This window comes from Aulostomus chinensis, chromosome 1, assembly GCF_037954235.1.
Source record: "Aulostomus chinensis isolate RoL2024-O1b breed Wild chromosome 1, RoL_Achi_v1.0, whole genome shotgun sequence".
In the NCBI taxonomy this organism is placed as follows: domain Eukaryota; kingdom Metazoa; phylum Chordata; class Actinopteri; order Syngnathiformes; family Aulostomidae; genus Aulostomus; species Aulostomus chinensis.
This window is the reverse complement of record NC_141320.1, coordinates 31401032-31412864: the sequence shown is the minus strand read 5'-3', so window position 1 is coordinate 31412864 and position 11833 is coordinate 31401032. Positions and strand designations below refer to the sequence as shown.

Sequence of the window (11833 nt, the reverse complement as noted above, 5' to 3'; positions counted from 1 at the left end):
CTGTCGCATCATTTTGAGATCATTAGCAATTCTTCTGACATTACTGTCGCATTATTTTGAGGTTCGTAGCAACTCTTAGTACATGACTGTCAGCATCACTTTGAGGTTGTTCGAAACACTTACTACATTACTGTAAGCATCACTTACTTGATTAGCAACTATCACTACATTACTGTTAGCATCATTTTGAGTTTATTAGCAATTCTTACGACATCACTGTATTATCAATTTGAGGTTAGTTTCAACTTTTCCAAAATTACCGTCAGCATCATTTTGAGTTCATTAGCAATTCTTCCGACATCACTGTCGCATTATTTTGAGATTATTAGCAATTCTTCCGACATCATTGTCGCATTATTTTGAAGTTCATAGAAACTCTTACTTCATGACTGTCAGCATTACTTTGAGGTTATTCGAAACTTTCACAACATTACTTTTAGCATCATTTTGAGTTCATTAGCAATTCTAATGCGGCTCGAGGCCACGCTGGTTCACCGAGCGACAAGGTGAGCCTTGAAAACGGCATCGGCCGAGCTTCCCAGGTTTTGGATACCCTGGTGAATTCCCCAAATGTGGGAGTCTCAACTGCATAATTTCTGACAGTGGGGGACTGCGTCCGCACTCTCCCCTGTGATCGTGTGAAAAAAGGAAAGAAAGAAAGAAAGGCCGACCACGGCGGCGGCAACAACAACGGTGACCGCCTGTCCCGGCCAGTTGGCGGTCTCCTCTTGTGCTGGCCAGCCTGAGGAGACCGCGGAGGACGTAGCCTCGATGAGCTCCCAGTATCTCTCACACCTTCAAGCCCTAAACGAAGAGGGCAGGGTTTCTGCCACATTTAGTTGAGGGTCATGGTATCTGACAAGCCCTGAGCTCAGGACAATACATCCACGGCTCGTCTTCGCAGTAAGTGGAATGATACCAGAGAATTCATGCGTGGGAGGAGATCAACTTGGAAAACCCCGACTCCAGGATGAGTCGCTGGCTTGTGGCTTTGAACACCGCTTTGTTTTACTTTGAGTCGCCCCACTAGCATAGCAGGGTGAAGGCACCGATTGCCTTTGCTTTGGATAGCAGTGGGGACAACCAGTGTGCCAGATGTAGTGTTTATGGCACTGCATTTTGTGTCGCCACCCAAAATGTTGCAGTTCCTGCCCACAGCCGCGGCCGGGATTGGCTGTACCGGGGGTGCTGGCTCTCACGTCGGGTGGCTGACAGGCATCGCTTCTCGGCCTTTTGGCTAAGATCAAGTGTAGTATCTGTTCTTATCAGTTTAATATCTGGTACGTTCCCTATCCGAGAACCATATATTAAATTGCTTTTTGGAACAGGGAGATGGATCGGGAGCTTGCTCCGTCCCTTCTACGCATCAACCTGATATTGCAGTGTTTCCAGGAGTGGTGCAATGTCCCGCATTTCTCGTCGGAAATAAAACAAGCCTCCGCCAGGCACTCGCTCACCTGCTCCACCCAAAGCCGGACCAGGGTTCTCCTCCTGCACTGCAGCTTTTCCTCAGCCTGCGGCCGCAATGGCCTTCCAGGAACGGTGCGGGCCCCTCCCCTTTTGTCAGGAGCAAATCCCGTGCTCTTCAGGCCAACTCTCGAGTGCTGCACATGAGGCCGGGGCTGGATTTCCGCCCGCGCTGCCGCTGGGCGTCAAGTTGTGGCTCCGTTTGCACTCCAGATAAGGATGGAGGTCCGCTGACGGCACTGCTCTCGGAGCCTTTCCCAAAAGGCTTTGGAATGCACTCTGAAAGACCTGAACCTTCAATGTGCCTGTTTTGCCCAGAGATGGGTTGTGAACTTGATGTTGAAATGTGAAACCCCAGCTTGCTGCCTTCAGTCTTTCAGAATTGGGCCGCTTGCGTTGACAGCTCTCATGGTCGCGACGCTCCATCCAAGGGTGAAAGCGGACGGAGATTGTTTTTTTTACTGCGGGGCACGATGCGTGCGGTTAGAGGCCACGCTGGTGCCCCCAGCGAGAAGGTGAGCCTTGAAAACGGCATCGGTCGAGCTTCCCGGGCTTGGGATATCCGACATCCGGCATCGTTGTGAGAAACAAAGGGGGCTGCGCACGCGGCAGATTGGCACAAGGTAGGAAAGATCAGGCGCTGTGTCGGCCTCCCTGCCTGTCAGTCAGAAGGCTGTGTCCCTGGAGCTCATGTCTGTTCCTAAGCTCAGCGAGTCATACTTACCTGGCAGAGGAGATACCATGATCAGCAAGGTGGTTCTCCCCGGGTGAGGCTCAGCCATTGCACTGGGGCTGTGCTGACCCTGGTGAATTCCCCAAATGTGGGAATCTCAACTGCATAATTTCTGACAGTGGGGGACTGCGTCCGCGCTCTCCCCTGTGATCGTGTGAAAAAAGGAAAGAAAGAAAGAAAGGCCGACCACGGCGGCGGCAACAACAACGGTGACCGCCTGTCCCGGCCAGTTGGCGGTCTCCTCTTGTGCTGGCATGCCTGAGGAGACCGCGGAGGACGTAGCCTCGATGACCTCCCAGTGTCTCTCACACCTTCCAGCCCTAAATGAAGAGGGCAGGGTTTCTGCCACATTTAGTTGAGGGTCATGGTATCTGACAAGCCCTGGGCTCAGGACAATACATCCACGGCTCGTCTTCGCAGTAAGTGGAAGGATACCAGAGAGAATTCATGCGTGGGAGGAGATCAACTTGGAAAACCCCGACTCTCAATTCTGACGACATCACTGTCGCATCATTTTGAGATCATTAGCAATTCTTCTTACATCACTGTCGCATTATTTTTAGTTTCATAGCAACTCTTACTACATTACTGTGTCATTATTATAAGGTTTTTTGCAACTCTTCATAAATTACTGTCAGCATCACTTTGAGTTTATTAGCAACTATCACTACATTACTGTCAGCATCATTTTTGAATTCATTAGCAATTCTTCCGGCATCACTGTAGCATCATTTTGAGATCATTAGCAATTCTTACTACATCACTGTCACATCATGTTGATATCATTAGCAATTCTTACGACATCACCGTAGTATTATTTTGAGGTTAGTAGCAACTCTTACTACATGACTGTCAGCTTCACTTTGAGGTTGTTCAAAACACTTACTACGTTACTGTAAGCATAACTGAGTTTATTAGCAACTATCACTACATGACTGTCAGCATCACTTTGAGGTAGTTCGAAACACTTACGACATTACTGTAAGCATCACTGAGTTTATTAGCAACTATCGCTACATTACTGTTGGCATTATTTTGAGTTCATTAGCAATTCTTACTACATGACCGTCACATCATTTTGATATCATTAGCAATTCTTACAACATCACTGTAGCATCATTTTGAGATCATTAGCAGCTCTTACTAGATTTCCGTCAGCATCATTTTGAGTTTATTAGCAATTCTTCCGACATCGCTGTCGTATTATTTTGAGTTTTGTAGCAACTCTTACTACATGACTGTCAGCATCACTTTGAGGCCATTCGAAACTTTCATTCCATTACAGTTAGCATCATTTTGAGTTCATTAGCAATTCTTGCTACATCACTGTCGCATCATTTTGAGACCATTAGCAATTCTTCCAACATCACTGTCGCATTATTTTGAGGTTCGTAGCAACTCTGACTACATGACTGTCAGCATCACTTTGAGGTATTTCGAAACACTTACTACATTACTGTTAGCATCATTTTGAGTTTATTAGCAATTCTTATGACAACAGTGTAGCATCATTTTAACGTTAGTTTCAACTCTTCCTACATTACCGTCAGCATCATTTTTAGTTTTTTAGCATCTCTTACTACATCACTGTAGCATCATTTTGAATTCATTAGCAACTCTTCCGACATCACTGTCGCATTATTTTGAGTTTAGTAGCAACTCTTACTACATGACTGTCAGCATCATTTTGAGGGAGTTTGAAACTCTTACTACATTATTGTAAGTATCACTGAGTTTATTAGCAACTATCACTACGTTCCTGTTAGCATCATTTTGAGTTCATTAGAAATTCTTCTGAAATCACTGTCGCATTATTTTGAGGTTATTAGCAACTCTTAATACATTACTGTCCGCATCATTTTTAGGTTACTCGAAACTCTAACCACATGACTGTCAGCATCACTTTGAGGTTATTCGAAACTTTCACTACATTACTGTTAGCATCATTTTGAATTTATTAGCAGCTCTTACTAGATTACCGTCGCATCATTTTGAGATCATGAGCAATTCTTCCGACATCACAGTCGCATTATTTTGTGGTTTTTAGCAACTCTTACTACATGACTGTCAGCATCACTGAGTTTATTAGCAACTATCACTACATCACTGTCGCATCATTTTGAGATCATTAGCAATTCTTCTGAAATCACTGACGCATTACTTTGAGGTTCGAAGCAACTCTTACTACATTACTGTCTGCATCATTTTTAGGTTACTTGAAACTCTAACCACATGACTGTCAGCATCACTTAGTTTATTAGCAACTATCACTACATTACTGTTAGCATCATTTTGAGTTCATTAGCAATGTGGGGCTTTGATTGGGAATTGTAAGAAAAATCACTGAATGAACAACACAAACACAGACTGTGTCTGAAATTCCAAACCTGCACCCGAAACCAGTGTGGAATCAATTGTATCCACTGTCAATCCTGATTCTGGAGAAATTTCTTTGTGTGTTTTGATGGACGCGAGCCAAGCAGAAATTTCCCACAATGCAATAGGGCGGCGTTTGGTCAGTGTTGAGCAGGCGTCAGTCTGACAATGATGTCATATTATTGTGTCATCACTTGACCAGACCCAAAAGTAGGCTCAGGTATCAGTTTCTTCTCAATGCTAATGTCTGCTAGCTTAGTCTGCTACTTTGATGGCTCTGCCTGCTCAAAGGTCCAGACCCCTGGATGTGGTGGTTCCTACCTGAACGTAGATTCTGTCAGCTCATGTTGTTAAATCAACTCACCAGGAACACCAGTAGATTTCAATGGACTGACAATGAGTCTCATTGAATGGGTGTTTCGTCCAATGAGAAACAATCAGTCTCAGGTTGAAGCTCATCAATGAGGTCTTGTGGATCAGTGGCTTGCATGAATGAATGAGTTGGAAGACTTCTTGGAAATTAAAGAGGATTTAATACAATTAAGAAAACACTTAAGACAGAGTGATAATTCCAGCAGAGTAATTAAGGCCCATATTGAGTAGCAGGTATGAATTAGCCTGGATTTATCTGAGCTTCAAGTAGACGGCTAAGAGGCAGGTGGAAAGGTGTGTAGGATGAACGATGGTGACCTCCAACCAAATGAAGAGGACTGAGTGGAGGCTGACCAGCTCTACGGAGTCAGGCGGAGTTTGGCAGCGAGACAGGAGTCCAGGCCTGAATCGGTGAAAACCAACGTAACCGGCTTACGTTCTCAGCTGGATTCTCCCATCGATGTACGACGGCTCTCCAACGAACTGGTGGGAGGACGGCCTCCAAAGCCTCCACCTCGTCGACCGTGGCTCCCGCTGAGATTCGCTCGATGAAGAAGGGAAGCGCGTTGATTGGCTACCCTCTGGTCTCAGGCTGCTGGCTGCCTGGACTAAGCTGCTCTTCTCCAACACAAAGGTGGCTTCTCTCTCTTCAAGGCTCACAGGAGGTCAAGAGTGTAGCGACCGTGAGCCGAGATCGATGATGAATTACAAAAATAGAAAATCAAAAAATAAATTAGAGGAATAGAAAAGAAAAGGGGGGGGGGGCGGACCAGCTGCTCTAGGAGCTCACACACAAAGGGCAGAAACAAGAAGCACTGAAGAGAGCGCCAGCAGTGGATGGTGCCACCACTGTTACAGTAAACTGGTCCGCCTCAGAGCAGTGACCTTTGACCTGTGAGGGGTTGTTGGCCAATCAGCACACTTTGCTGTCTTCAGTCCTTCTCAGATATCAACAAATGAAGCTGGTTGAACAGACAGCAATCATCATCACTCAGAGACATCACCTGGAGAGGAAGACTGCTCCGAGTTCTGACAATGACAGTGAAGAGACAAGGAGAGCTGGACAACCACAGACAGTGAAACATTCGGAACATCATGTTGATACACGTGTGTGTGTGTGTGTGTGTGTGTGTGTGTCAGAATCGGAATCAGAATCTTTTATTTTCGTTGTGGGGGGGGGGTACAGTGACAATAGTTAGAGCGCTCTTCCAGAGCCACCGTGCACCACAGAATGCAGATACAAAGAAAAGATAGAAAAGATAAAAGCAAGATAAAAGACACTGTTAGAACAGAAAGATCCATAAACCCACCAACCAGAGGTGTGTCTGGTACAGATGTGGAATTATTGGCTCACACAATGTTGAGGCAACTGGAAGAAGACAAACAAAAAAGGCTGGTGAGATCCAGACCTTCATCAAAAATGGTCCTGGAGAACTGTTCAATGTGTCAGGACTTCTGTCCATTGTCTTCTGCTTATCCTGTTCAGGGTCATGAGGGGGTGGAGCCTATCCCAGCAGCTTTTGGGCGACAGGCCGTGTTCACCCTGGACAGGTCACCAGTCCATCACAGGGCCAACACATCCACAGACAAACATTCCAAGCCAGACTCAGGAGGATCTCTCCACCCTACAGACTGTAAAGGAACCATCAAAGATGGCAGTTGGAGTTCTGTGGATCTGTGCTGGATTCCTCGTCCTCACGGACCAGAAGTCTGTCTGAAATACTGCACTGATTGATGATCTTTTCATGAATCTGGAAAAGCTTCTAAAATGAAAGGAAAACAATCCTATCTTCTTCATGTCTCAAGCCAAATCAAACCAAGAGTTCTTTTATCATATTTTTTTAACCGGACGTCTGCTTTGACTGGTTGGTTGTTGAAAGCGAGCAGGACAGGACAGACAGCAGAAGACAAATATAGAGAAGGAAAGACAAAAGACAGAGAGAAAGGAGGGAGGGAATGACAAAAAGATGGGAACAAGATGAGGGTGAAAGACAAGCAGAGAGAAAGACAGAGGGACAGGGGGATGGAAGACAGACACACAACCAACAACAGCAGCAGCAATAATAGTAAACTAGCTGCCAATGATAACGTCTCCTGGTCGCTGAAGCAATCAACTTCATAATAGGAGGATTGAAGAGCCAGGAAATAAAATATTAGCACAATACTGATGTGAATGTTCGTGCAATACTGAGAACACTGATATGTAGACGACTAGTAGGGGCGGCACGGTGGTGCAAGAAGACAAACAAAAAAGGCTGGTGTGATCCAGACCTTCATCAAAAATGGTCCTGGAGAACTGTTCAATGTGTCAGGACTTCAGAAGCTCCAATCCTCTCTAAGGTCCAGTGAGAGTGGAAGAGATTATAAATGAGAGAAGCAGAGCCCTCACTCAGAACTGAACCAGCTCAGTTGGGAGAGCCTTAGACTGAAGATCTAAAGGTCCCTGGTCCGATCCCAGGTTTCAGCAGAGGAGCAGCATTGACTTTACTTTCCAGTGGAGGAACTGCAGACATGAAGGAAACTAACATCTTGTCCTGTGCAGTCTTGTGACATTCAGGACATTTTTGGAGCCTCTTGTTGGATTTTGCCACAGAGAATCAGAGCCAATCAAAAGCATGGTGGACTTCAACATGGAGGACTGAACAAGTCAAGAAAGCATCAGTTTGACCTTCACAGGTGTTTCTGTTCCTGTCTCAATGCTGTAGAAAGAGCCTGAGGAGCTCAGACGGTAGAGCATCAGACTTTTAATGTGAGGGTCCAGGGTTCAAGTCCCTGTTCAGGTGCTGTGGAGGTTCCAGTGTTTGACAACATGGTACTGGATGAAGTTTAGTGTTGAACAAACTGTCAACATTAAAAGTAGAAGTGTTCTTGTCTTGCCACTGTGAGACAGTCGCTAGAAAACTGACCAACAATAATTTCATGTGGCATGCAATTAACAAAAGACCTACATTGATGGTCGAGGGGGGGGCTGGAGCCTATCCCAGCATCTACAGGCCAGAGGCGGGGTTCACCCTGGACAGGTCACCAGTCCATCACAGGGTCAGCACACAGAGACGAACAACCATTCACACTCACATTCATACCTACGGTCAATTTAGAGTGTCCAATCAGCCTCGTCCCCAATTACATGTCTTTGGACAGTGGGAAGGAGCCGGAGTACCAGAGAGAACCCACGCATTCATGGGCAGAACATGCAGGCTCTACACAGAAAGATTCCCCACCCGAGCCTGGACTCAAACCCAGAACCTTCTTGCTGTGAGGCCACAGTGCTCACCACTGCACCATCATGCTGCCAAGCTCTCTTCTACTTTCCTCAATTGTGTTTCTTTCATGTCCTCCTGAGATCAAAGACAGAATTCTAGCGATTGTCAAAGCCCTGATGACATCATCAGGAATTCTGACTTTGATCTGGAGACTCTTGCTTTAATCTGAATTTGACCTGACTAATGTTTTAGTTTAGGTTGCATGATACCGACCACCTCATTTCTCCTGATGGACTGGTGACCTGTCCAGGGTGAACCCTGCCTCTTGAACAACGTCACCTGGGATCGCCCCCCCCCCCCCCCCATGACCCCATACCCCCTTCCCTCATGTGACTCTTTCATGCGGGCCTCTCAAAACAAAAACATGGCCGCCGCTCCTGTCATTTTCGGAGGAAAGTGCCTTCTTCCAAGATAGTTTTGATTTAATAAAGCATTCTGATGACATTTCTAGAGAGAAATATGCATTTTGTTTTCATAATCTTTGCTCAGTTCTTGTGTTTAATCTTTGGTTTGTTCGTTATTACGATGAATCTTTCACCTCTCGGAAGAGAGTCGTTACAGTGTCACATTTCTACTGTTGCTATGTTGGTTGCTAAGGACGCCATTACGGACGAGTGTCATTTCAAGATAGGTTTGATTTTTAAAAAGCATTTTAAGGACATTTCTGGCGAGAAATATAAATTTTATTTCCATAATGTTCGCTGTTCAATAAAGAATAATATGAAATGGATTTTAGTGCCCCAGGAATTACAAACATCTGCTTCCGTGGAAGTCGGCCCCGTTCTTCTGTGAGAAAATCCGGTAGTTGTCGCTCACTCCGAGGAAAAAAAACAAATATTTTTAATACTTCATCTTTTGATTAATAAGACAATCTACAAATTCATTTAATTTCTGGATGTTTATTCTACCTACGAAGTCCATTTGTCACCATTATAGATCGACCAATCAGCATTAAGAATATAAACAATGACTCAAACTAATGGCAGTCTGCTGACGTCACATCCGTCACAGAGGCTCACTCCTGCACTCAGAGGTGGCCTTTTAGTTCCATCACTTCACGCTGTATTTACAGATTTATGATTGAGGGGAACAAACCACTCTGATGTCTGGGTTCATCAAGGATATCATTAAAGAAATCCTAACTATCTGGCCAGTTAAATTGATCCTAACTGTTCTTCAGATGTTGTGCTGGTAATGTCATGTAGTTTCTTTTCAAATGTAACTTTGTCGTTCTGATGTGTGTATTTTTACTGCTCCAACAAAGCTGTTCCTCTTCTGGGGAAATCAATCATTCAGGCAATCAATAACTGAGTGTCTCTGATGCTGTACTGTAGTATTGCAGTACAACAACACTCTGATCCTTCCTTTTCAAATGTTTTTATTGTGTTTCTCTCATCAGGTGTTCACAATGATGACAATAAAAATCAATAATTGATATTCAGCTTTGTTTCAACAATAATAACTGATCAGAAATGAGGCCTGATGGCTGCAATAGCAGCTTTGTGCTGTTCAGTGACACCTTCTATAAAAAGGAGTCAAGGCGGTCTTAAAGATGTGAAAATGTTCCAAAGATCCTTCTTCATGTTGGTCCTGAACAAGATTGGTGTCAGGCCTTTTTTCAAAGGAGCTCCAAAAGGCTCACTTAACCCTTTGAGGCCTGGCTGAGACACGAGGCCTGTTGACCTTTGACCCTGTTGCTCTTTTGCTCTCATTGGCCTCTCCAGTGGATACAGACCTGAAACTTTATGAAATCCTAATCTGGTGGAATAATTCTAGAACCCCCTCCCAAACAGGAAGTGGCTTCAGGAAGGAGGTGGGGCTTCAAAGTTTTAAATATTGGTTTCTGGCAGAGGTGTGAGCTCCTCCCAGAAAGCTCATCTCATTTGGAGCAACTTTGACCAGTTATGATGCTTAATTTAAAGACTTTACTGGACTTTGCCACACCCTTTACGGACAGCAGAAAGGACTTAGGGGGGTCAAACCACCACAGATGTGATCCTTATGGAGGACAGAACAACACACTCAAATTTCAACTTCCTAGGTTCAAAGAGAAAAAACTATCCCCTTGTGAAACTGGGAAAAATCAGGGTCTGGGACTTCTGCACTCCGAGAGCCTTTTGGAGCAGAATTGAGGATCAAATCTGGGTTCTGGTGTTTCTACTTGGGCTACATCCACCAAACTTTACACACATAGTGTGATGCCCCAGAGTAGCATGTGCTGGGAATTTCAGCCATGTGGGTGCTAAGGGGCCCAAGCACGGTCCCGGGTCATCCACTAACCCTAAGGGGCTCCTCAAAGTCTGGCCCCTCTTCCCTGGTTTCATTTGAGCTGAAGCCACCAAAAGTCACACCAATGGTTGATGTCAGTGAGAGGACTGATTCTGACATTTTCAGCCATCCAGAAGTTACAGAGCTGAAACACAAGACCCCAAAGCCCCTTCCATGTTTGTTGCCGGAGATATCGTAGTCATGACAGTGCACCTCCTTTATGAAGAAAAACAAAACAACTACTGCTTTGGGGCTTGTGTTTAGGGGTATTATATTATATTATTATATTATATTATGTGTGTAAAGTTTGGTGGATGTAGCCGGATGGGCCGGTGTGAGCAGGCATTTCAAAATATATATTTCTGGTAAAAACGCAGAAACAGCGGTTAGTTTGTTTTTGTGTTAAAATGAGAAACAGACCCATCCAGTTGTAGTGCCACCACTCAGCGGCCGCCTTGCAGTCAGAAGCCATGAAGAATGTTGCCCAGTAAGAGGAAGGAGAAAGGAGGAGCCGAAAAAGAGACACTCACGAGAAGAAAAGCAGACGAATTTCCAAAACTCGACGTGTTCTTTCCAGGGCTGGACTGGGAAGAAGAGACGTCAGGTGTTGGAACGTGTAGTGGAAGAAGAAGGTCTCTGAGTAGTGAAAGAGTATCACTCTTTTAACATGGTTACTGTCTTCCATGTAGAATACTGCACTTTATTTTAATTTTTGAAACTTCAAAATGTGCGCATACATCCTCTGGTATGGCGTGTGCTTACACATATCGTGTAAATAACCATGGAGGGCTGCCAGGGATGAGAAATGCCAGGGCCATTTTTTGGTCCCAGTCCAGCCCTGCTTCTTAACCTGCTCACGGTGTCCTGTCAGCTGTCTTCCCTCAAGGAGGTGGCCAGTCTTGCTCTGGAGCAGTTTCAAAAATAGGCCTCAGCACACTGCCTCTGTGCCATGCCTCTCTCATGCTCCTCTACTCTTTGGTGCACATGCCTCCAGTCTGTCAGGCCTCTAATGAAGACACTTGGATCACTGGGCTTGCTAAAAGCAGGGCAAACAAAACAAAACAAAGCATGACGTTGACCACAATAAGTCAGCCATTTCCACGTCGTGCCGTCCGTTCTAACGAAGAGCCTCTGGACGACAGGGTTTATGGAATCTTGTTGAGGATGAAACTTTAAAAAATCAGTCCTCTGTGTGGAAGAAGGGCGACTAAAATAGTCTCCACCTGTCTGATCTGACTCCTCCACTTCCATTGCAACAGCATGGCTTGACTAAGAGAAAGAGAGAGAGCTGAGAGATTTCATTGGACGAGCCCAATGTCCTTCAAGAAAATCAACCAATGGGCCGCGTTTCGCG

The 11833-nt window shown here is 45.2% G+C and overlaps 2 non-coding genes across 2 annotated transcripts; both read left to right on the top strand.

Moving 5' to 3' along the window:
* Window positions 1-1217: 1217 nt before the first annotated feature.
* LOC147271226 (U2 spliceosomal RNA) lies at window positions 1218-1408 on the top strand. Its single transcript, XR_015116488.1, has one exon. It is a non-coding gene; the product is annotated as a U2 spliceosomal RNA (small nuclear RNA).
* A 775-nt stretch (window positions 1409-2183) lies between these two features.
* Window positions 2184-2347, top strand: LOC147271225 (U1 spliceosomal RNA). Its single transcript, XR_015116779.1, has one exon. It is a non-coding gene; the product is annotated as a U1 spliceosomal RNA (small nuclear RNA).
* Window positions 2348-11833: the final 9486 nt, after the last annotated feature.